The sequence below is a fragment of the Amblyraja radiata genome, chromosome 4 (genome assembly GCF_010909765.2).
Source record: "Amblyraja radiata isolate CabotCenter1 chromosome 4, sAmbRad1.1.pri, whole genome shotgun sequence".
In the NCBI taxonomy this organism is placed as follows: domain Eukaryota; kingdom Metazoa; phylum Chordata; class Chondrichthyes; order Rajiformes; family Rajidae; genus Amblyraja; species Amblyraja radiata.
Genome location: NC_045959.1, coordinates 36,768,268 through 36,789,771, shown reverse-complemented (window position 1 = coordinate 36,789,771; position 21,504 = coordinate 36,768,268). Strand labels below are relative to the sequence as shown.

General features: G+C 47.9%; 1 pseudogene; it reads right to left on the bottom strand.

Moving 5' to 3' along the window:
• Nucleotides 1–1,782: 1,782 nt before the first annotated feature.
• Nucleotides 1,783–1,891, bottom strand: LOC116972671 (annotated as a pseudogene).
• Between the last annotated feature and the right edge of the window lie 19,613 nt (nucleotides 1,892–21,504).

Genomic DNA, 21,504 nt, shown 5'->3' with positions numbered 1-21,504 from the left:
CAATTGAAGTAAATGAAGTCAAAATCTAGCCCTAGGCTTTGGTTGTTTTCACCACACAATAGAGTGTAAGATTACTTTAATGTCACCTTGGAAATCAAGCCACATTTTATTCCTCACAGAATAATAATTGAAATGATTTCTGAAAATATATTCCAAGATTACAGCCAGAATGTTTGGAAATGATATTCAAATCAAACTGCTTATTGGCAAAAGTCAAAGAAGGCAGAATTTTGGTCATCGTGAATTTCCCCTAGGGTGCAGCCGAGCGATAGAATCGAGGGGGAATAGAAAGGAATGTGTGGATAATCAGATATAATAGTAAGATTAAATGAGAACTTACCAGTTCGAAGTTTGATCTGTATTTTATGAGGAGTAACGTTGAGGGACTACATGAAGAGCCCGCCAGTACGCATGCGTGTCATTCTTCAAAGCAGCGGAGTGAATCACAGATACCTGTAATGACTTAAGCATAGTAAGATTAGAGAAAATATACCAGTTGTGTTTGTGATCAAGGGTGGGAGCGGAGGGCATGTATTCCCTCAACGTTACTCCTCATAAAATACAGATCAAACTTCGAACTGGTAAGTTCTCGTTTAATCTTACTATTTTACTTCGGAGTCACGTTAGTGACTACATGAAGATTTCAAAGCTCTGTGATTCAAACCGTGGAACGAGTCCATCATCACGTCTGCCTTGGTATTGGGGAGAATAGTGATAACATATTAAACATCAATATGATATATATAAATAACCATAAAGTTAATAATAATTGATAGCCCCTGTTTTTTGGGGTAAATTATGGTACAGAAACTTAACAATGTTTCTGAAAAATTCCAGTTTCCATTACTGGTTAGTTATAATCTTTAGAATGTTCTTTCCAATGGCCATCCTGCAGTCCTGAGGATTTTATCCATCGGAACCTCCAATTTAAATGCTGCCGACGTTGCTGCAGCCTGGTGGAGTGAGATTTTAACCCAGTTAGTGTTTACACCAACTTTTGTCAATACTATGTTAGCCATTTAGCTGGCCTGGCCTGTTATTCTTTAATGAGGCTGTCTGTCGTTGATGAGAAGTTCCTCTTCTGTGCCACTGATGGTCTGGGTTTGTTCCATGTATATTTGTAGATGTCTCACAACACATCTGTAAATCTTTATAATGTAAGGGTCTGAATTATGTGGCTGGAAACCATATGTTGCCAATATTCTTGCTACCAGTCTGATGGATGGTTTATCCTCATGTCAATGATTTTGCTGTATGCCTCTATTAAGGTTGTAACCTCTGTTGGCAAAGTTACTGACATGAGGAACTGAGTTAATGGTGAACCCCAAATAATCCCTTTAGTTTGAAGGCTTTAATTTTGATTTAATTGGATGGATAATGATCCTAGTTTCCAAATAATTGTTAAGTGGTTGTTACCGTTTGTTCAGCCCGTCCTAAGTTTCCACACAATTAGTATGTCATCCAAAGAAGCCATTACCATTGTGTGGCTGGTTGTCATATTTTGTAAATAACCTAGGTGCTAATGTAAACACATTAGGTAGTGCTCTATACTGCTAGAGCTGAGCCATCCAATTAGATAAAAATAACGTCCGTGATCACCTGTTATGGGTACTGAAATTGTATGCATCCTTTGAATCAATGCTTGCCATTTTCGTTCTTAAAACGAATATACTTAACAATAGAAAAGGTTTCTGTTCTTAAAACGAATATATCGTTTATTTATTTGTCACTTTTTTTTCTCTTTTTAAAAAATTTCCATCTTCTTTATTTATTTATTAATTTACTTATTTAATTTTATAATATATGGTCCCTAGATAAGGGACATATCAGATATTTAAACTGATAAGAACAGATATTATACTTGATCTTAGCCAAAAAGCCGAGATCTGATCTATGATTGATGCGTCAAGCGCCATATCCTATTTTGTTAGGAAGGGAATGCGTAGATAATAATTCTTCCCTTGCAATGCAGCTAAAACCCCATCTGTTGCTGATGTCCAGTGTCTGTATCCCATATGACATATTTGGTAATTGGTGATAATGTCTGGATACGAGTAGATCGGCATCTGGTGTTCCATATCGTGTAGAAACATCAGGAAATACTATAGCCCAATATCCATTTGGTGTTCTCCTCCAAATTCCTCTCTCGATATATCAGCTGGACTAGAAGATTATGTGTTGTAAAATTCTATTGTGTATCCCCGGATACTGTTTAAGATATGAGTGTCAAAAAGTTATTTATTCGATGTCTTCTCGCACCAACCTCCTTGCTTCCTTCTGGTTTTACTGTTTTCTTCTGGATCCCCGAGGCCATGTGTTGTGGGTGTACACATCTTCCAGCATAGGGGCGATACCTTTGAGGATGATGTTTGGACGTTTAGATGAGCTCCAGTTTGGCTTCATTGTCCAACTCCTTGACCTTCTAGATAGGTCACCTCCAAATAAAAAGATTTTGCTAGGAGGTTTCGGGTTTACACAGGCCCGCGTCAATCCCGGTTGGATGTAACCAGATGCATAAATTGATTAGTTTAGTACATTCAGGGATTTACAATCCCCGGTGGCAAGTGACAGCTATGGTGTCAGTTAATGTTTGCCCCTGCAGTAGATAGAAAACATATGGTCTATGCTGGCTTCTAACCTGGTTTGTAGATCTTTCCCAGTTAGCTTTACTCACAGCTGTACTGTTGTTCCCCCTGAAACATAGACAAACATTCCCGTGTGACTTCCCAGATGGGAATGGAATTTGTCAGTAAATTTTTGGATTGTCAGTAAATTTTTAATCCTTCAGTCATAACATAAGTATTCCTGTATTTCTATCAGGAAAGGACCAATAATGCACTCTATGTACTTTGTGAATTAGAAAAGGCATCACCTCATTGTTACAGCTCTTACATCTGTTTACCTGTCCAGGGTTTGCCCTAGACTTGACCCCAGCACTCTTCTGACAGAAGAGTCTACTGGGAACAGAGAAGCATGATTATAGCCCTATAGAAAAGGTGCTGCTTCCTTCTCCCTGAGTCTGTCTTTTCCTCAAACACTTCCCTGTAATAGTAGAAGTGAAATACAGCCCTGTATAAGGTGCTGCTATGGGACTTACCCACTGGAGTATTTCTTCTTGGACCTGCATCGCTGCAAAACGGTATGTTCTCGCAGGTGCAGGCCCCGCAGTGCCAATGCGGTGCAGTGTACACGGTCACTGTGCCGCCGGTATCCCCGTTGGCCTGCGGTGCTCCAAAGTGCGGTGCAGTGCTCACAGCACTGAGCCGCCCGTACTGCCGTTAGCCTGCGGTGCTCCAATGCGGTTCAGTCCCTCGGGGAACTGGCCGCTCGCGACCCAGGCCCAGCGGCTCCAACGCGTACTCAGTGCTCTCGGGCACTGACCGCTTGCCGCTATTTTTAGTGCTGTGGAAAAACCCAGCACCTTCCAGTCCCTCGGACCCATGTAGTATAGGTCCGTGGGGCTGTTGTCCGAGCCGTCGGAATGATGGCTCCAGAATGATCCACCGCTGTCGGCGTCCTGCTGGAGCTGAAGTCGGTTCTGGCTCCCGTTTAAGGGAGAGAGTGGTGCCCCCGGCCGTTACTGGCTGCCTGCAGTTCTGCAGACTCTCCCCAGCCAGTTTTCATCAGCCTTCCTGTAAAAAAGGTAAGTCAAGAAACTAAGTTCTCCTACCTTACTTGTTGCAGGTTCAACCCTGCCGTTTGGGAGGAACGTCCTCCCCTCGCAATGACTTGTTCACAATGCGTGTAGCGATAATGTTACGCATGCGTACTGGCGGGCGGGCCCATATCCGGTAGGCGGCGCGACTCTCGTCTGCAGCGGCCTCTGCAGTCCGTCTGCGTTTTTATTATTTTATGTCTATGTTTTTATGTAGTTTTTGTTATTTTTGTTGGGGTATGTGTGTGGGGGGGGTGGGGGTGGTGTGGGGGGGTTGGGGGTAACTTTTAAATCTCTCCCTGCACGGGAGACCCAACCTTTTCTTTGTCGGGTCTCCGTTGTCGTTGGGGCTGCAACGAGGAGCGGCCTCCAACAGGAAGACCGGGGACTCTGGTGCCAACTACTCACCTCACCGTCGCGGAGCTGGCCGAGTCCAGAGCGGGTGGAGCTGTGGTGGACGCTGCTGCGACCCGACCCCCGGATTTTCGGTGGCTGCAACTGCGGGTTTGGCGGACGGCACCGGGAGCCCGCGGGTACCTGGAGGGAGACCGCTTTTCAGGGCTCCCGCAACGGCGACTTCTCCCGCCCGAGTTGCGGGGTTGAAGAGCTCCTGGAGCGGGGCCTTACAGCACCGCCCCGCGCGGCTTGGAATGGCGGCGGGACTCTGCGAGCGCACGCCGGGGGCTCTAACACCAAGACCCGGTGTGCGACCTTGCATCACCCGACGTGGCTTAAATGGCCACGGGGCAATTCGCCATCGCCCGCCGGGGGCTTTGACTTTGACTCTGACATCGGGGGGGGGAGTGCAGTGGAGAGAGAAGTTTTTTTGGCCTTCCATCACAGCAATGTGATGGATGTTTATGTAAAATATGTTGTGTCTTGGGTCTATTTGTTTGTAATGTATGGCTGCAGAAACGGCATTTCGTTTGGACCTCAAGGGGTCCAAATGACAATAAATTGAATTGAATTGAATTGAATTCATGTAGTCACTCACGTGACTCCGAAGTAAAATTAGCATGGGTGGATACTTGATGGTCAGCACAGACTTGGTATGTGGAAGGGCCTGGTTCTATGCTGTATGACTATAAACCTATGACATTAAGCGTCTTGCTTCAATGAGGTAGCAGTCATTGAGAATTTGAGATAAATCAGCTATGTCCAAAATGCCCATTGTATGACAGAGTTTCAATAACCCTTAGAACATCATGAGATGCATTGCAGGCTGGAGCTCTGCACACCCATGCAGTTTTGCAGTGGTGCTCCATCAGACTCCCCATATCTGTGTTCATGCGTGTACTTCAATGTAGTGTTTGATTATTTGCTCCTTGCATTACATGCTGCAAGCCCCCATTGTACACGATGCCTGTTGTTGCAGCCATTAAAACAGAAAGATAGTCAAGTAAAATAAACTCACACACTCCATTGCACTTCCACATGATGCAAACAAAGCTGCAGCTCCAATAATGTATCACCCTTGCATAATATAATCGGTGATGGAAATGGGTTTTAGGAACTAGGGGTATGCTAAGGTCCGTAAGGCTGAGGTTGGGAAGGAAGGGGGGGGGGGGAAAGATTTATGTCATAGCTGCTTTCTTGCATCTCTCTCTCTCTCTTTGTGTTGCCTGCTGCCTTCGTCTGCCTCGGTGAGGGAAGCAGGTCGGTGATTGGTCACAACGCCCCTCGGAGACTGTCTGATTGGCCGCCGAGTGACCAGCGCATTATGTGATTGGACACAATGCCCTTGGACACAGCGGCTGATTGGAGGAGTCCGATTTATTGATTTGGTGGAAATTTTAAGGGAAGCTGGTTGGTGATTTGGATGCAACCCCCTTAGAGACAGCGGTTGATTGGCCGCCAAATAATCGGGCACAAAAAATTGACAAATAGGAAAATAAAATCGGAATTCTAATTTAAATCAGAAGAATGTCATGCCTGATCTGCAGCAAATATACTAGTACCCGCTCTAGTATCCTTGATCTGCAGTTCCTTCCTATTGAAGAAGAACCCTGGCCCGAAACAATTCCTAATTCATTCCCTCCACAGATGCCGCCGAGCCCGCTGAGTTCCTCAAGCACTCTGTATTTAATATTTAACTCTGAAATTGAAGTTAGACATTAAGCTGGAATAACTCAGCGGGACAGGCAGCAACTCTGGAGAGAAGACCCTTCTTCAGACTGAACTGAACTCTTATCGGTAAGAGTACTTGTAATTGTCTGAAGAAGGGTCTCGACCCGAAATGCCACCCACTCCCCAGAGCCACCACCCGTCCCACTGAGCCACCCCAGCCCCTGGTGTCCACCTTCAACTCCAGAGCCAAACAAAGAACACAGAGTGTTCAAAAGGGAACTGCAGATGCTGGAATATCGAAGGTACACAAAATTGCTGGGGAAACTCAGCGGGTGCAGCAGCATCTATGGAGCGAAGGAAATAGGCGACGTTTCGGGCCGAAACCCTTCTTCAGACTGATAGGGGGTGGGGAAAGAAAGAAGGACAAAGGGAGGAGGAGGAGGAGCCCGAGGGCGGGCGGATGGGAGGGTGGGAGGAGACAGCTAGAGGGTGAAGGAAGGGGAGGAGACAGCACGGGCTAGCCAAATTGGGAGAATTCAATGTTGATGCCATAGGGACGCAAGGACCCCAGACGGAATATGAGGTGCTGTTCCTCCAATTTCCGCTGTTGCTCACTCTGGCAATGGAGGAGACCCAGGACAGAGAGGTCGGATTGGGAATGGGAGGGGGAGTTGAAGTGCTGAGCCACCGGGAGGTCAGGTAGGTTATTGCGGACTGAGCGGAGGTGTTCGGCGAAACGGTCGCCCAACCTATGCTTGGTCTCACCGATGTAAATCAGCTGACATCTAGAGCAGCGGATGCAGTAGATGAGGTTGGAGGAGATACAGGTGAACCTTTGTCGCACCTGGAACGACTGCTTGGGACCTTGAATGGAGTCGAGGGGGGAGGTGAAGGGACAGGTGTTGCATTTCTTGCGGTTGCAACGGAAAGTGCCCGGGGAGGGGGTGGTGCGGGAGGGAAGGGAAGAATTGACGAGGGAGTTGCGGAGGGAGCGGTCTTTGCGGAAGGCAGACATGGGGGGAGATGGGAAGATGTGGCGAGTGGTGGGGTCACGTTGGAGGTGGCGGAAATGGCGGAGGATTATGTGTTGTATTTGCCGGCTGGTGGGGTGAAAGGTGAGGACCAGAGGGACTGGGGATGGGGAGAGAGAGCAGTGTTACAGGGTATGGATGAGACCCTGGTGTGAGCCTCATCTATGGTGGCGGAGGGGAATCCCCGTTCCCTGAAGAACGAGGACATTTCCGATGCCCTGGTATGAAATGTCTCATCCTGGGAACAGATGCGGCGTAGGCGGAGGAATTGGGAGTAGGGGATGGAGTCTTTACAGGGGGCAGGGTGGGAAGACGTGTAGTCCAGATAGCCATGTGAGTCAGTGGGTTTATAATGTATGTCGGTCCGGAGTCTGTCCCCTGCGATGGAGATGGTGAGGTCAAGGAATGGTAGGGAAGTGTCAGAAATCGTCCAGGTGTATTGGAGTGCCGGATGGAAGTTGGTGGTGAAGTGGATGAAGTCAGTCAGTTGTGTGTGGGTGCAGGAGGTGGCACCAAAGCAGTCGTCAATGTAGCGGAGGTAGAGGTCGGGGATGGGGCCCTGGTACGCATCGAACAAGGATTATTCAACGTACCCGACAAAGAGGCAGGCGTAGCTGGGGCCCATGCGTGTGCCCATAGCTACGCCTTGTGTTTGGAGGAAATGGGAGGAGTCAAATGTAAAGTTATTGAGGGTGAGGACCAACTCCGCTAAGCGGAGGAGAGTGTCAGTGGCTGGGTATAGGTTGCTCCTCTGGTCGAGGAAGAACCGGAGGGCTCTGAGGCCATCCTGGTGGGGGATGGAGGTGTAGAGTGACCGGACATCCATGGTGAAGATGAGGGGGTGAGGGCCCAGAGAGTGGAATGCGTGGAGGCGGCGGAGAGTGTCTGAGGTGTCTAGAACATAGGTGGGGAGGGATTTGACCAAGGGGGATAGGATGGAGTCAAGGTATGTGGAGATGAGTTCGGTGGGGCACGAACACGCAGAGACAATGGGTCTGCCGGGAGAGCCGGGTTTGTGGATTTTGGGGAGAAGGTAAAAACGGGCCGTGCGGGGCTGGGGAACGATGAGTTTGGAGGCTTGGTCAGGTAGGGCGTGGGAATTGATGAAGTCGGTGATGGTGCTAGAAATGGTGGCCTGGTGCTCGTCAGTGGGGTCATGGTCCAAGGGTAAGTAGGAGGAGGTGTCCGAGAGTTGGCGCGTGGCCTCAGCTTTGTAGAGATCGACGCGCCAGACTACCACGGCACCTCCCTTGTCGGCTGGTTTGATGACCCAGTCTAGGTTTTTGCGGAGTGATTCGATGGCAGTGCGTTCAGAGGGGGAAAGATTGGAGTGAGACAGGGGAGTGGAGAAGTTGAGGCGGTTGACGTCGCGGCGGCAGTTCTGAATGAAGAGTTCCAGAGCCGGGACTTTCTGAGGGGGGTTCCACGAGGAGGGGGTGCGTTGGAGATGGGAAAAGGGATCATCATTAGGGGGCGAGGACTCCTTCCCATGGAAGTGCGCTGTGAGGCGGAGACGACGGTAGAAGCTCTCCAAGTCATGGTGGGCGCGGAACTCATTGAGATGGGGACGGAGGGGGACAAAGGTGAGACCTCTGCTGAGGACAGACCGTTGGGTGGGGGAGAGGGGGAGGTCGGGGGGGATGGTGAACACCCGGCAGGGGTGGGAGTTGGGGCCAGAGGAAGGCAGGTGGGTAGACTGGGGACGGGGCGATGTGTGGGGGGGGGGTTGTGGGTGTTGGAGGGGTGGTGGGTGGTCAGGGGGTGGGGGGGAGAGAGGGCTGTAAGGTGGGTGGGGAAGAGCGGGTGTGACATGGTTGGGGGGGGATGGGGGAGGATCAGTGGAGCAGCCACTGAGGTTAGCACGGCTGGGCAGACGGGCGCTAGGACCCGGTGGAATTAAGTCCAGGAGTGTGGGAGTAAGCAGCGTGAAGGCTGCAGGCCCAGTGCAGAGTCCAGGCTCCAGGTAAGGCGACGGCTGTGGGTTGCTGGAGGGGGGTGGAGTGGCGCGGGTCAACGGACCCGATGGTCGGAGTCCAGCGGCGCGGGTCAACGGACCCGATGGTCGGAGTCGAGTGGCACGGGTCACCGGACCCGATGGTCGGAGTCCAGTGGTGGTTGAGTCGGGGTCCGCGTGCGATGCGTGGGTGGTCCCGGTGGGCGGATGGTCGGCGGGTCGGCGGCGAGATGAATCGGGTGCGTAGCGGCGGCCATGTTGAGATAGCCCCGGTCCGGCGGCGTTGTCGGGTAGTTGGGGTCGGTTGGCGATGTCGGAGGAATCGGCGATGGGGAGGGAGTCCAAGTTACCGTAGAAGCTGCGAGGCTGGGCGTCATCGGTAGGCAGGTGAGGGTCGGCGGCGGCATCGATGTAGAGGTCGGTGAAGGCGGCGTCCCGGTGAGTATGGAAGTCGGTCCTCGTGGCCAAGATGGCGTCTGTTCCCAGGATGAGACATTTCATACCAGGGCATCGGAAATGTCCTCGTTCTTCAGGGAACGGGGATTCCCCTCCGCCACCATAGATGAGGCTCACACCAGGGTCTCATCCATACCCCGTAACACTGCTCTCTCTCCCCATCCCCGCACACACAACAAGGGCAGAGTCCCTCTGGTCCTCACCTTTCACCCCACCAGCCGGCAAATACAACACATAATCCTCCGCCATTTCCGCCACCTCCAACGTGACCCCACCACTCGCCACATCTTCCCATCTCCCCCCATGTCTGCCTTCCGCAAAGACCGCTCCCTCCGCAACTCCCTCGTCAATTCTTCCCTTCCCTCCCGCACCACCCCCTCCCCGGGCACTTTCCGTTGCAACCGCAAGAAATGCAACACCTGTCCCTTCACCTCCCCCCTCGACTCCATTCAAGGTCCCAAGCAGTCGTTCCAGGTGCGACAAAGGTTCACCTGTATCTCCTCCAACCTCATCTACTGCATCCGCTGCTCTAGATGTCAGCTGATTTACATCGGTGAGACCAAGCGTAGGTTGGGCGACCGTTTCGCCGAATACCTCCGCTCAGTCCGCAATAACCTACCTGACCTCCCGGTGGCTCAGCACTTCAACTCCCCCTCCCATTCCCAATCCGACCTCTCTGTCCTGGGTCTCCTCCATTGCCAGAGTGAGCAACAGCGGAAATTGGAGGAACAGCACCTCATATTCCGTCTGGGGTCCTTGCGTCCCTATGGCATCAACATTGAATTCTCCCAATTTGGCTAGCCCGTGCTGTCTCCTCCCCTTCCTTCACCCTCTAGCTGTCTCCTCCCACCCTCCCATCCGCCCGCCCTCGGGCTCCTCCTCCTCCTCCCTTGTCCTTCTTTCTTTCCCCACCCCCTATCAGTCTGAAGAAGGGTTTCGGCCCGAAACGTCGCCTATTTCCTTCGCTCCATAGATGCTGCTGCACCCGCTGAGTTTCCCCAGCAATTTTGTGTACCTTTAAAGAACACAGAGTGCTGGAGGAGCTCAGCGGGCCAGGCTGCACCTGCGGAGGAAATGGACCAGGAGTCCCCACAGGCCGGGGAACCCCCCCCCAACAGGAAGGAACCACAAATGCAGCTGTCCCCGCAAAACGGCAAATGATTTGGGGAATGCCGAGGTGAGAGGGTGAGAGAGAGGGTGTGTGAGAGTGAGAGAGGGACAAGATGGGAAGTGGGAAAGAGAGCACGCAAGAGAGAGGGGGAGGGAGAGAGTGAAATACAGAGATACACAGCGAGAGAGAACAAGGGATGGGGAGAGGAGGGGGAGAGGGGGAGAGGGGGGGAGGGGGGAGGGGGGGAGGGGGGGGAGAGAGGATAATTAAATATCATGGGTGAATGATTTTACCTGCACACCAGAAGAAGCCCGTGCTCGCGGTCTGGAGCCCTCAATGACAGTGAGTTAAGAAATCCTTCCGTGAATTTTATTCTCAGGAACGCGGCGTCATTGCGTCATCGCAGTGTATTTGTGTTGGTCACAACACAATTAAATTTACTGAGGAATGTGGATCGATGTATTGATGACACATTGTATAACTACATGTTAACTACTGGCTGTTAACAAGTGCTAACAGTGGTAGTTAGCAAATCGTATTCATCTCATGGCCGGTGCAGCGGTGACTCGTTGTAACGATTATCCATTAATGTTTTGTTTTTTAAATCTGTATTTAACAACTCTGACTCCCTTCTAGTACAGAAATTGGACATAAACTGAAAACTGAAAAGTAGGGGAACGCCGTTCCCCTACATACCCCCCATTTCCATCACTGATTATAATTTACATTTCCGCTTAACCTGGAAGTCGTTCTGCTTCATGGGAGGTCCATTGGGTAGTCTGTATCTCAGAAACACACAGGAGGACAGTGATCACAGTTCTTGCAAATTATCAATGCTTGTGCAGTGTATCCAAACAGTTCCCAGATTTACCACATAGGGCAACCAGGTTGGATGCCCCATTGAAGTGGTCAGCTCCAGGATCTTGTGCTTAAGCAGAGAATGCACGGCTGTCCTCTATTGCATGTTAAGGCAAAGTGTCAGGAAGCTATTGACATGTGTATCGTTGTTCTTGAGTGTCCCATCGCAAGAACTGTAAAACACACTATAATGACCTACCTTTGAGTGGTCCAACCAAGCTTTCTTTTGAAGTTGGACATTCACCAAGGAACTGCAAGGCTCCAAGTGGATCACTGGTATCTTCATGAGGACAAACATTCTAAAATAGAAATATATGAGAAACGGATGCCAGACCTTTGTCCAACATCCGAAACATGCCCCAATGCTCAATCTGTTATAAGAACTGTGGATATCTTGTTAATGAAGTTTAAATATGACACCTCCATCAAAATGGCTCAGGTGTTTCTCCCTCCTGGGCAGTTCCTCAGGATCAACGATTATTTATTTCCATTCCATTTTTAAGATTTGAGTGAAGGTGATTTCCTTTAGCCACAGGTGGGGCTAAGGCCTTCGGTAGTTATTAGCTTTTAACTAGTTGCGCCAAAGATCATTTTGCTTGGGAAACCTTTAAAATATGCCAAAAACACACTTGAATTTTGAATTATGGCCTTATAAGCAGGCGTGCTGACATCATGACCTAGCTTGAGCCCTTATTTGTAACAAATAGAGTCATAGAGTGATACAGCGTGGAAACAGGCCCTTCAGCCCAACTTGCCCACACCGCCCAACATGTCTCATGTCCTCCCTAATATTGAGTTATTTCACATTTTCCCTTTTGGGGTTTTGGTGAAAATAATTACGTGGGTGAGTATTTAAGGGAAAGCCAGCTGGAGAGGATTGAGAAGATATTAGATTAGCCAAAAAGGACTTAGTGGTGTATCATAGAAACATAGAAACATAGAAATTAGGTGCAGGAGTAGGCCAGTCTGCCCTTTGAGCCTGCACCGCCATTCAATATGATCATGGCTGATCATCCAACTCAGTATCCCGTACCTGCGCTCTCTCCATACCCTCTGATCCCCTTAGCCACAAGGGCCACATCTAACTCCCTCTTAAATATAGCTAATGAACTGGCCTTGACTACCCTCTGTGGCAGGGAGTTCCAGAGATTCACCACGCTCTGTGTGAAAAAAGTACTTCTCATCTCGGTTTTAAAAGATTTCCCCCTTATCCTTAAGCTGTGACCCCTTGTCCTGGACTTCCCCAACATCGGGAGCAATCTTCCTGCATCTAGCCTGTCCAACCATTTTCCTTCAATTTTCCACCTTGCTGGCTTTTCTTCTTTTGCGGGGGGGGGGGGGGGGGGGGGGGGGGGGCCTGGGGATCAAGGAGGCGTCTGCTGGAGTGATCTGGAGTAGACTCAACAGGTAGGAGGGGAGGTGGTAGAGTGGGCAGTCAGGTGAGTTGGTTAAGTGATACCATTAACTCTGCCATTCACGATGGGCGTCTCCATCCTCCCAACAAATGGACGTGGTTTAATGTTATGCATCTTCCATATGTTACCTGGACTTGGGCCAGGGATTCCTATGAGGTGGTAGGGATATTACATATTTTGAGTTATTTTGAGTGTCGCCTTGAATCATTTTATCAGTCCATCTAGAAATCTCTTGCAGTGACAGAGTTGGCAAAAAGCCCATTTTGTTTTGGAGGTCTGTTGGTGGACATGCAAATAATATGGCTGTCCAATGCAGCTACATGAGTGTCAGAGGTGATTAGTTTAGAGATGCAGCGCGGAAACGGACCTTCGGCCCACCGAGTCCGCGCCGACCAGTGATCCTACGTCCACTAGGGATAATTTATTTTACATTTACCAAGCAAATTAACCTACAAACCTGGACGTCTTTGGAGTGTGGGAGGAAACTGAAATCTCAGAGAAAACCCAAGCAGGTCATGGGGAGAACATACAAACTCCATACAGACAGCACCCATAGTCGGGATCGAACCCAGGGCTCCGGCACTGCATTCGCTTTAAGGCAGCAACTCTACCGCTGCGCCACTGTGACCACCCTTGTGTCCTGGGAGAGGACAGAGATGTTGGTTTCCTCACCCTGTCGTGTCTACCAGCAACTGTGTTCATTGTCCTCAGTGTGTTATTGAGATACAGACTACCTATTGCAGGTACCTCAAAGCATAGCAGAGTTACCACTGATTTACTCAAGCCTCTCACTGAATCCTTCAAGTGAGTGGTTCAGTGGTTCAAAGGTGCTTTATTGTCACGTGTTCCAGGTATGGTGCAATACATCTGTTGCATACGGCTGAGTAAGACTAGCACTGTACATTGTCTGGCTGAGCTGTATGCTATAGAAAAGCGGATCTCTGGTCCTTGAGACCAGAGGGGCGGCACGGTGGCACAGTGGTAGAGTTGCTGCCTTACAGCACCTTCAGCGCCGGAGTTGCGGCTTCGATCCAGACTACGGCTGCTGTTTGTACGGAGTTTGCATGTTCTTCCCGTGACCTGCATTGGTTTTCTCTGGCTGCTCCGGTGTACTCCTACACTCCAAAGACCAGAGCTGGCCTTCGGAGGTGCGTGGCCCAATTGGGAAAAATGTTCGTAGAAATATAAATAAATAATTATAAATGAGTCACGTGTCGTGAGTAACATGACAATTCGGGGGAGAGTTCTTTTCACAGCGTGTGGGGAGTTTAGCCAGGGATAAAGTTGCGGGAGCGTTGAGAAGGAGGGGGTCGGGTTCATGCCAGTAGCACTCACTCACCGCTGCCGCGGCGCTCCGGGCGCGGAGCCACCGCATTGTGGCCGGGGAGGGAAGCAGCTCGTGTGGCTACGAGCGGCCTCCATAACCGGACAGTGGAACCGACTGCCATCTCAGCGCCTTCTGCCGGCCCGCTCACATCTGGCAGTGCTCTCCATCTGAACAGTGAGGGGACCAGCTCAAGAGCAAAGTTCATAGAGCTGAGTGGGTCAGCGGGTGATTCATAACATCACAGCGGGCGATGGAGCTTAATCTTGTGTCAGCGCGAACAAGGGATCAATTGAGGTTACTCACCCTGACATATGGAATAAGCTCCACCACCCACTGACCCGCTCTTGAGCTGGTTGATCCCCGGCCAACCCCCTCCATCCCAACCGTCCTGCCCTCCCCGCAACTTTACCCCTGGCCAGACTACCCACATGCTCTGAAAGGAACTCCTCCCCCCCCCCCCCCCCCCCCAGCAGCGCTGTCCTTTTACAGCCGCTTCCCACTTTACAGCCGCTTCCCATCAGCTGCTAGCAAAGAGGGATAGACTTGGCTATATCTCAGTACAGCAGCATCGTTCTTGATGTTGCTGTACTGAGGGATAACGAAGTCTATCGTTCTTTGCTAATAACCTAACCTTCGGCCTCCAAGATGCAGGTAAATTTACTACCAATGTTACAAAATTTTGTGATTTTAAAAATCAAGTCTGCAATTTATCCCATCAGATAAAGCATAAAAAGAAGTTTAATTTGACACCCAATTCACTTTCATATCGCATACATTCAATGTGATCATGGCTGATCATCCCCATTCAGTACCCCGTTCCTGCCTTCTCCCCATATCCCCTGACTTCGCTATTTTTAAGAGCCCTATCTAGCTCTCTCTTGAAAGCTTCCAGAGAACCTGCCTCCACCGTCCTCTGAGGCAGAGCATTCCACAGACTCACCACTCTCTGAGAAAAAGTGTTTCCTGGTCTCCATCCTAAATGGCTTACTCCTTATTCTTAAACTGTGGACCCTGGTTCTGGACTCACCCAACATCGGGAACATGTTTCCTGCCTCTAGCGTGTCCAAGCCCTTAACAATCTTATACGTTTCAATGAGATTCCCTCTCATCGTTCTAAACTCCAGAGTGTACAAGCCCAGCTGCTAAATTCTCTCAGCATATGACAGTCCCGCCATCCTTGTAAACCTACGCTGTACTCCCTCAATAGCAAGAATGTCCTTCCTCAAATTAGGGGACCAAAACTGCACACAACACTCCAGGTGCGGTCTCACTAGAACTCTGTACAACTGCAGAAGGACCTCTTTGCTCCTATATTCGATTCCTCTTGTTATAAAGGCCAACATGCCATTTCTTACCGCTAATGGCAGGTACTTGGGAAACGTGGTAACTCGTGAAGATTTTTCAACATGTTGAAAAATGTCCACGAGTAAAATATACTCAGGATGTAAAAATTTGATACTTTTTAACACGTAGTCATACCGTAGTAGCTCGTGAGTTTGCCGTAGTAGGACCTGGTGTCCTATATCACTATTGTATGTTCATGATGGAAATAAGAATACTCTGTATATTCATTACCTTTGAATTGTAGTTTTATGTAATCCTCCCATAAGTTCTGAGTTCCATTTCACAATATCTATCAGACATATAGAATGTTGCAAGGTAATATCTTGCCCAAACTCCATTGTATCTTTCAATCTCAATAAATATCACAAAATATGCCATTGTTTCAGCCACATTATGACAAAATACAGAATGTGGGTTATTTGTTATCAGTCACCCCATCCCAGAAACAAAAGAACTTAAAGAAGAACATTTGTTTTACTAATTTACGAGCATGTACCATACAGAGTCCGTTGATCCATATCCAACAAACTATTGTGATAATTGCATAAAAGGTATTATTGTATAAGAAATTTGGTGTGGAATGATAATCCATCTCAGTACTCATTTAGGCAAGTCCCAAGCTATAGATACTTTTCCCCCACCCCCAATCCCCCTCGCTCGATCTTCATTTGACCGATCTTTTACTCAGCTGCTGTAATGTTTCCTTCCTATCAAAATCTCTGTGTAACATCTCTGTCCCTATCTTCCAATTCCCACTTTGAAATAAAATACAACTTACGACTTAAAAACCACCTTAATGTTTGTGCGTTTAGTACTGGGTATGCTTGAAACTATTTATTGTAATGTACTGTATTTTTTTTTAAAAACTACATCAACCAGGTGTGAAATTTACACTGAATCGAACGACGATTGAAAATGCGTGGGAATCGACTAATCGCGAACCTGCTGCAAAATTTTTAAGTCGAAAATTGTATTTTCTTTCAAAGTGGGAATTTGAAGATAGGGACAGAGATGCTACACAGAGATTTTAAACTCGGGAGAGCTCTTGGGTGAACTCGCAGTGGGACAGGGCTTGAGGCAGCATCTATGGAGCGAAGGAAATAGCCAACGTTTCGGGCCGGGTCTGAAGAAGGGTTTTCCGAAACGTTGCATATTTCCTTCGCTCCATAGAGGGGGGAGGGGTGCAGGCAGTCAGATAGACTGCGCAATGACAGGGTGGCGGGGGGGGGGGGGGGGGGTGGGGGGGATCCCAGTGTGAGAGTGAGTCACCACCACCACCTGAGTGAGTTCCCACATCCCTCTTCTCCACCAAGAAAGGCCCACTCCTCTCTCCACTCCGCCCTCTCGCCCCTTCCTTCCCTCATCATCCCCCCCTCTCTAAAGAAGGACAGAGAGGGAGGGGGAGGGAGGTAGGGAGACGGAGATCTAAAGGGTAACTGGTTTTGGTCTCCAATCATCTCACAAAGGGCAGCCAACAGTGGTGAGGCAGAAGGGAGAACTCTCTCTCTCTCCCCCTTTCTCTCTCTCTCTCCCTCTATCTCTCTCCCCCCCTCTTTCTCTCTCCCTTCTCTCTCCCCCTTCCTCTCTCTCTCTCTCTCTCTCTCTCTCTCTCTCTCTCTCTCTCCTCTCCAATTTCCCCTCTCTCTCTCCCTTTCTCTCCCCCTTCCTCTCTCTTCTCTCTCAAATTCTCTCTCTCCCTCTCCCTCTCCCCCCCCCACTACTCTACCCCCAGTCACGTTTATATCTACAGTTCACTCCACGAGTGCGTGTGTGAGAGCCGAGCAGTGTTTCTCATTCTGACAGTAATCGTGTCCAACTCTTAACTGCAAAGAGTAGGAGTAAACGGGTCCTTTTCACAATGGCAGGCAGTGACTAGTGGGGTACCGCAAGGCTCAGTGCTGGGACCCCAGCTATTTACAATATATATTAATGATCTGGATGAGGGAATTGAAGGCAATATCTCCAAGTTTGCGGATGACACTAAGCTGGGGGGCAGTGTTAGCTGTGAGGAGGATGCTAGGAGACTGCAAGGTGACTTGGATAGGCTGGGTGAGTGGGCAAATGTTTGGCAGTTGCAGTATAATGTGGATAAATGTGAGGTTATCCATTTTGGTGGCAAAAACAGGAAAGCAGACTATTATCTAAATGGTGGCTGACTAGGAAAAGGGGAGATGCAGCGAGATCTGGGTGTCATGGTACACCAGTCATTGAAAGTAGGCATGCAGGTGCAGCAGGCAGTGAAGAAAGCGAATGGTATGTTAGCTTTCATAGCAAAAGGATTTGAGTATAGGAGCAGGGAGGTTCTACTGCAGTTGTACAGGGTCTTGGTGAGACCACACCTGGAGTATTGCGTACAGTTTTGGTCTCCAAATCTGAGGAAGGACATTATTGCCATAGAGGGAGTGCAGAGAAGGTTCACCAGACTGATTCCTGGGATGTCAGGACTGTCTTATGAAGAAAGACTGGATAGACTTGGTTTATACTCTCTAGAATTTAAGAGATTGAGAGGGGATCTTATAGAAACTTATAAAATTCTTAAGGGGTTGGACAGGCTAGATGCAGGAAGATTGCTCCCGATGTTGGGGAAGTCCAGGACAAGGGGTCACAGCTTAAGGATAAGGGGGAAATCCTTTAAAACCGAGATGAGAAGAACTTTTTTCACACAGAGAGTGGTGAATCTCTGGAACTCTCTGCCACAGAGGGTAGTCGAGGCCAGTTCATTGGCTATATTTAAGAGGGAGTTAGATGTGGCCCTTGTGGCTAAGGGGATCAGAGGGTATGGAGAGAAGGCAGGTACGGGATACTGAGTTGGATGATCAGCCATGATCATATTGAATGGCGGTGCAGGCTCGAAGGGCCGAATGGCCTACTCCTGCACCTAATTTCTATGTTTCTATGTTTCTATGAAAACGTGTGGTTTGCATCTGAAAATCCCCCCTCTGTCTCTCCCCAACACACACACACAGATAGAGACACACACGCAGATAGAGACACACAATCACAGCCACAGAGACACAGAAACACAGACACACACAGCCACAGAGACACACACACACACAGAAACACAGAGACATACACAGACACAGAGTCACAGACACACACACACACATACAGACAGACACACGCACAGACAGACAGACAGACAGACAGACAGACAGACAGACAGACAGACAGACAGACAGACAGACAGACAGACAGACAGACAGACAGACAGACAGACAGAGTTAAATCCCACCCGTACCCCGGCCCAGACATTAACCCCGACACCAATGTTAACACAGACTCAAACCTCCAACCTGGTCTGCTGTTGTACCGGCACCGAACGAGTTAACACAACCCCCAGATCTGTTTATCCACAGATTGTCTCCCTCCCGCAATTATCTGGCCAGTTGTCTTTCGTTTCTGCTTCAGATCTTTTTACTGGCTGTTAACCGTTACAGTAGCAGTTAACACATCATTTAAATCATTGTTTTTGTTTAAATCTTTATTTAACAAAGCAAATTTGTATTTCCATATGAAATACGGAAAATTAACGCGGGGCCCCCCTTGGGCGCGGGGCCCAATTTGGAAAATTGGGTCCAATCGGCCTAGGACCGACCCTGCCAAAGACGTACAGGTTCGTAGGTTACTTGGCTTGGGGTAATTGTAAATTGTCACTGGTGTGTAGGGTAGTGTTATTGTGCGGGGATCGCTGGTCGGTGCGGGCCTACTGGGCCAAAGGGCCTGTTTCCGCGCTGTATCTCTAAATTGAAACTAAAACACTAATTATTGCTAATAGTGTGTGTATGTATGTGTGTAAGAGAGTGGTAGAGGGACTGGTTTGTGCTGCTTAAACCTTGATTGTTGGAGTTATTTTGAAACTGTGCTTATTGGAGGGCAGAATCTTTTTCAAACTAATGATTAAATGATTATCCATGAGCAATCCAAATAGCTGACATATAACAATAACTTTTAGATATTTCACTCGAGTCACTGGTAGGATTAGCAGCTTTTTACTTATTTTTTGAGAAACGTTCATTTGATCGAATTATGAGATCATTGTTATGTGCCTTTGACTTAAAATATCAATATTGTCATTCAAGATCTCATTCCCATTCAATTGCCAATCACTCTTTAATATAAGATGGTAAGCCATAAGCTCAGGGTGTTATTGATTACAAATTCATCTTGCCATAACAAGAGTCATTTATATGGGGTGGGAGATTGCAACCTTCCTGTGGTCCGGCCTGTTTCGCGAATGCAATGAACCTGGCGTGCACAATCAAATAAGATCAAATAGAACAAGTTGTCCTACAACTTTAGGCTGTGCACACCATACACAAGAAGAAGAAGTGATTTGTACTCATTTTGTATTAGAAAGGAAGTTTAGACTTGAACATCAATGCTCTTTCTTGCTTCATTTAGTGCTTCCAAAATTCCTTCCCACGCGAAGCTGAATGACTTAAATGGAGATTTTACACTTAAACTTGAATCAGCATGGTACTTGCGTGCTAATTTTAGTATGAGTATTATAATAATAATAAACTTTATTATGGACTCAAGGTACAGACAAGGGGCAACATTACATTAAAAATGCATTGCATATCAAATATCATAAATATATATAAAATCATGGTATATCACATAAAAACATCATAATTTATATATTTTTTAAACTCACAATACTTAAGTTAAAAATCCAGATTAAAAGATGATCAATGTCCTACAACGAGACAACGATACCAGTGTCTCCACAGCTGGGATTCGTAGTGTGTAGTGCTAACCCTTATGCTTGTCAAGGCCACAATAAGCACATTTTTAGAGTCATTTATCCTGCAAATGAATTTATACATGTGGTGTCTTAGGATAGCTTCTAAAGTACTGACTCCTGCAGCCACAAACATATTACTGGCACTACACCATCTAGGTTGCCTTAGCAGTGTTCTCATGGCATCGTTATATGCCACCTTTAGTCTCTGCATACTTGTCTTTAAATAGTTCGACCACAGGTGCGCAGTGTAGAGGGGTGTGCAGTATGCTCTAAATAGCGACATCTTCACCACATCTGCACACGCACCAAATTTACGCAAGAGGATATTCGCCTGTACATACAGCATGCGTCGTTGTCTATAAATATCCTCATCATCTGTCATTGTTCTGTAATAATATGCCCGAGATATTTTATCTTATTACAGATACTAAGATTGTTGTCAGACAATTTAAAATCAGGATATTATTCTGTGCCTCACACATTTGGTGCATTTAGCAGGCAAATTTAAAATGGACAGAGTAGTTCCAGCTGCAGAAGACTCTGCTTCAGTAACCTTTTGTCTCAAGCCATGTTTGGACACACATTATTAATGAATAATTCATCAAATGAGGGTGAGAAGGAATAGGAGAGAGCTGTGGAGGCTGACGGAAAATGAATAAGATTGCTTCTTGGATACCGGATTTCCAAGTCACTTTAACAATGGTGCAAGCTATTTGAATCCACGGTACTTTTCATCTTCGGCCTCGAGGTCTCCAAAACAGATGTTACTTGTGTTGCATGGACTACCATGGTTCATCCGTAACTGTCAGGGAGTTCTGCATGAGCTCCTCCAAAGGCTGCAGTGTGCGTCTGAGGAAAGAGGTGTTAATGTGGACAACCTTGTTCTGCCAGCAATAGCTGAAAACAAACCCTGCAGGGTCTGTTGCAGAACTCCAACACGACTGCAAAACCTACTGCTTCCGAAAGCCCAGCAACATTTGTGCTTCATTATCTATAGACTGTGATACACTGATTTTGAATGCAGGCTGTACATAACAGTGTTATCGACTTGGGCTCCTGCTAAAAGTTTCTCCAAGGTCTAATCTCCATTGATAGAAACAAAAATCGAGAGCGAGTTTCAGTAAACAGCCCAACAAATCCTGTATATTGCCCAGGTGAACCACAAGTTATATCCAATGAGCAGTAAACAACAAAAAATTCTGCTTGCTGCCCAAAGCATGACATTGAGGCAAGGCAGTGGCTCTGCATGGTATGCTGGTACTTTGTGGAGAAAAAAATCAGTTAGTTTTTCAATTCCCCGTCAACTATTTTGTTCCACCAACCAAGACCACTTTTCCCCTCAATGGATGTTTTTTTTAAATGAATAATGGCAGCTGTTCAAAATGTATTTTCAATGTTATTGCCATTTCAACTATTTCATCTGGCAGCTCTTTCCATATCTATATTACTAAATGTCTGATCTTGACCGCTTTTGGCTCGCTGTGGTGTGATTTCCGAAGGAGCGCCGCCACCTACGGTCGTAGTTTTTGGCTACCT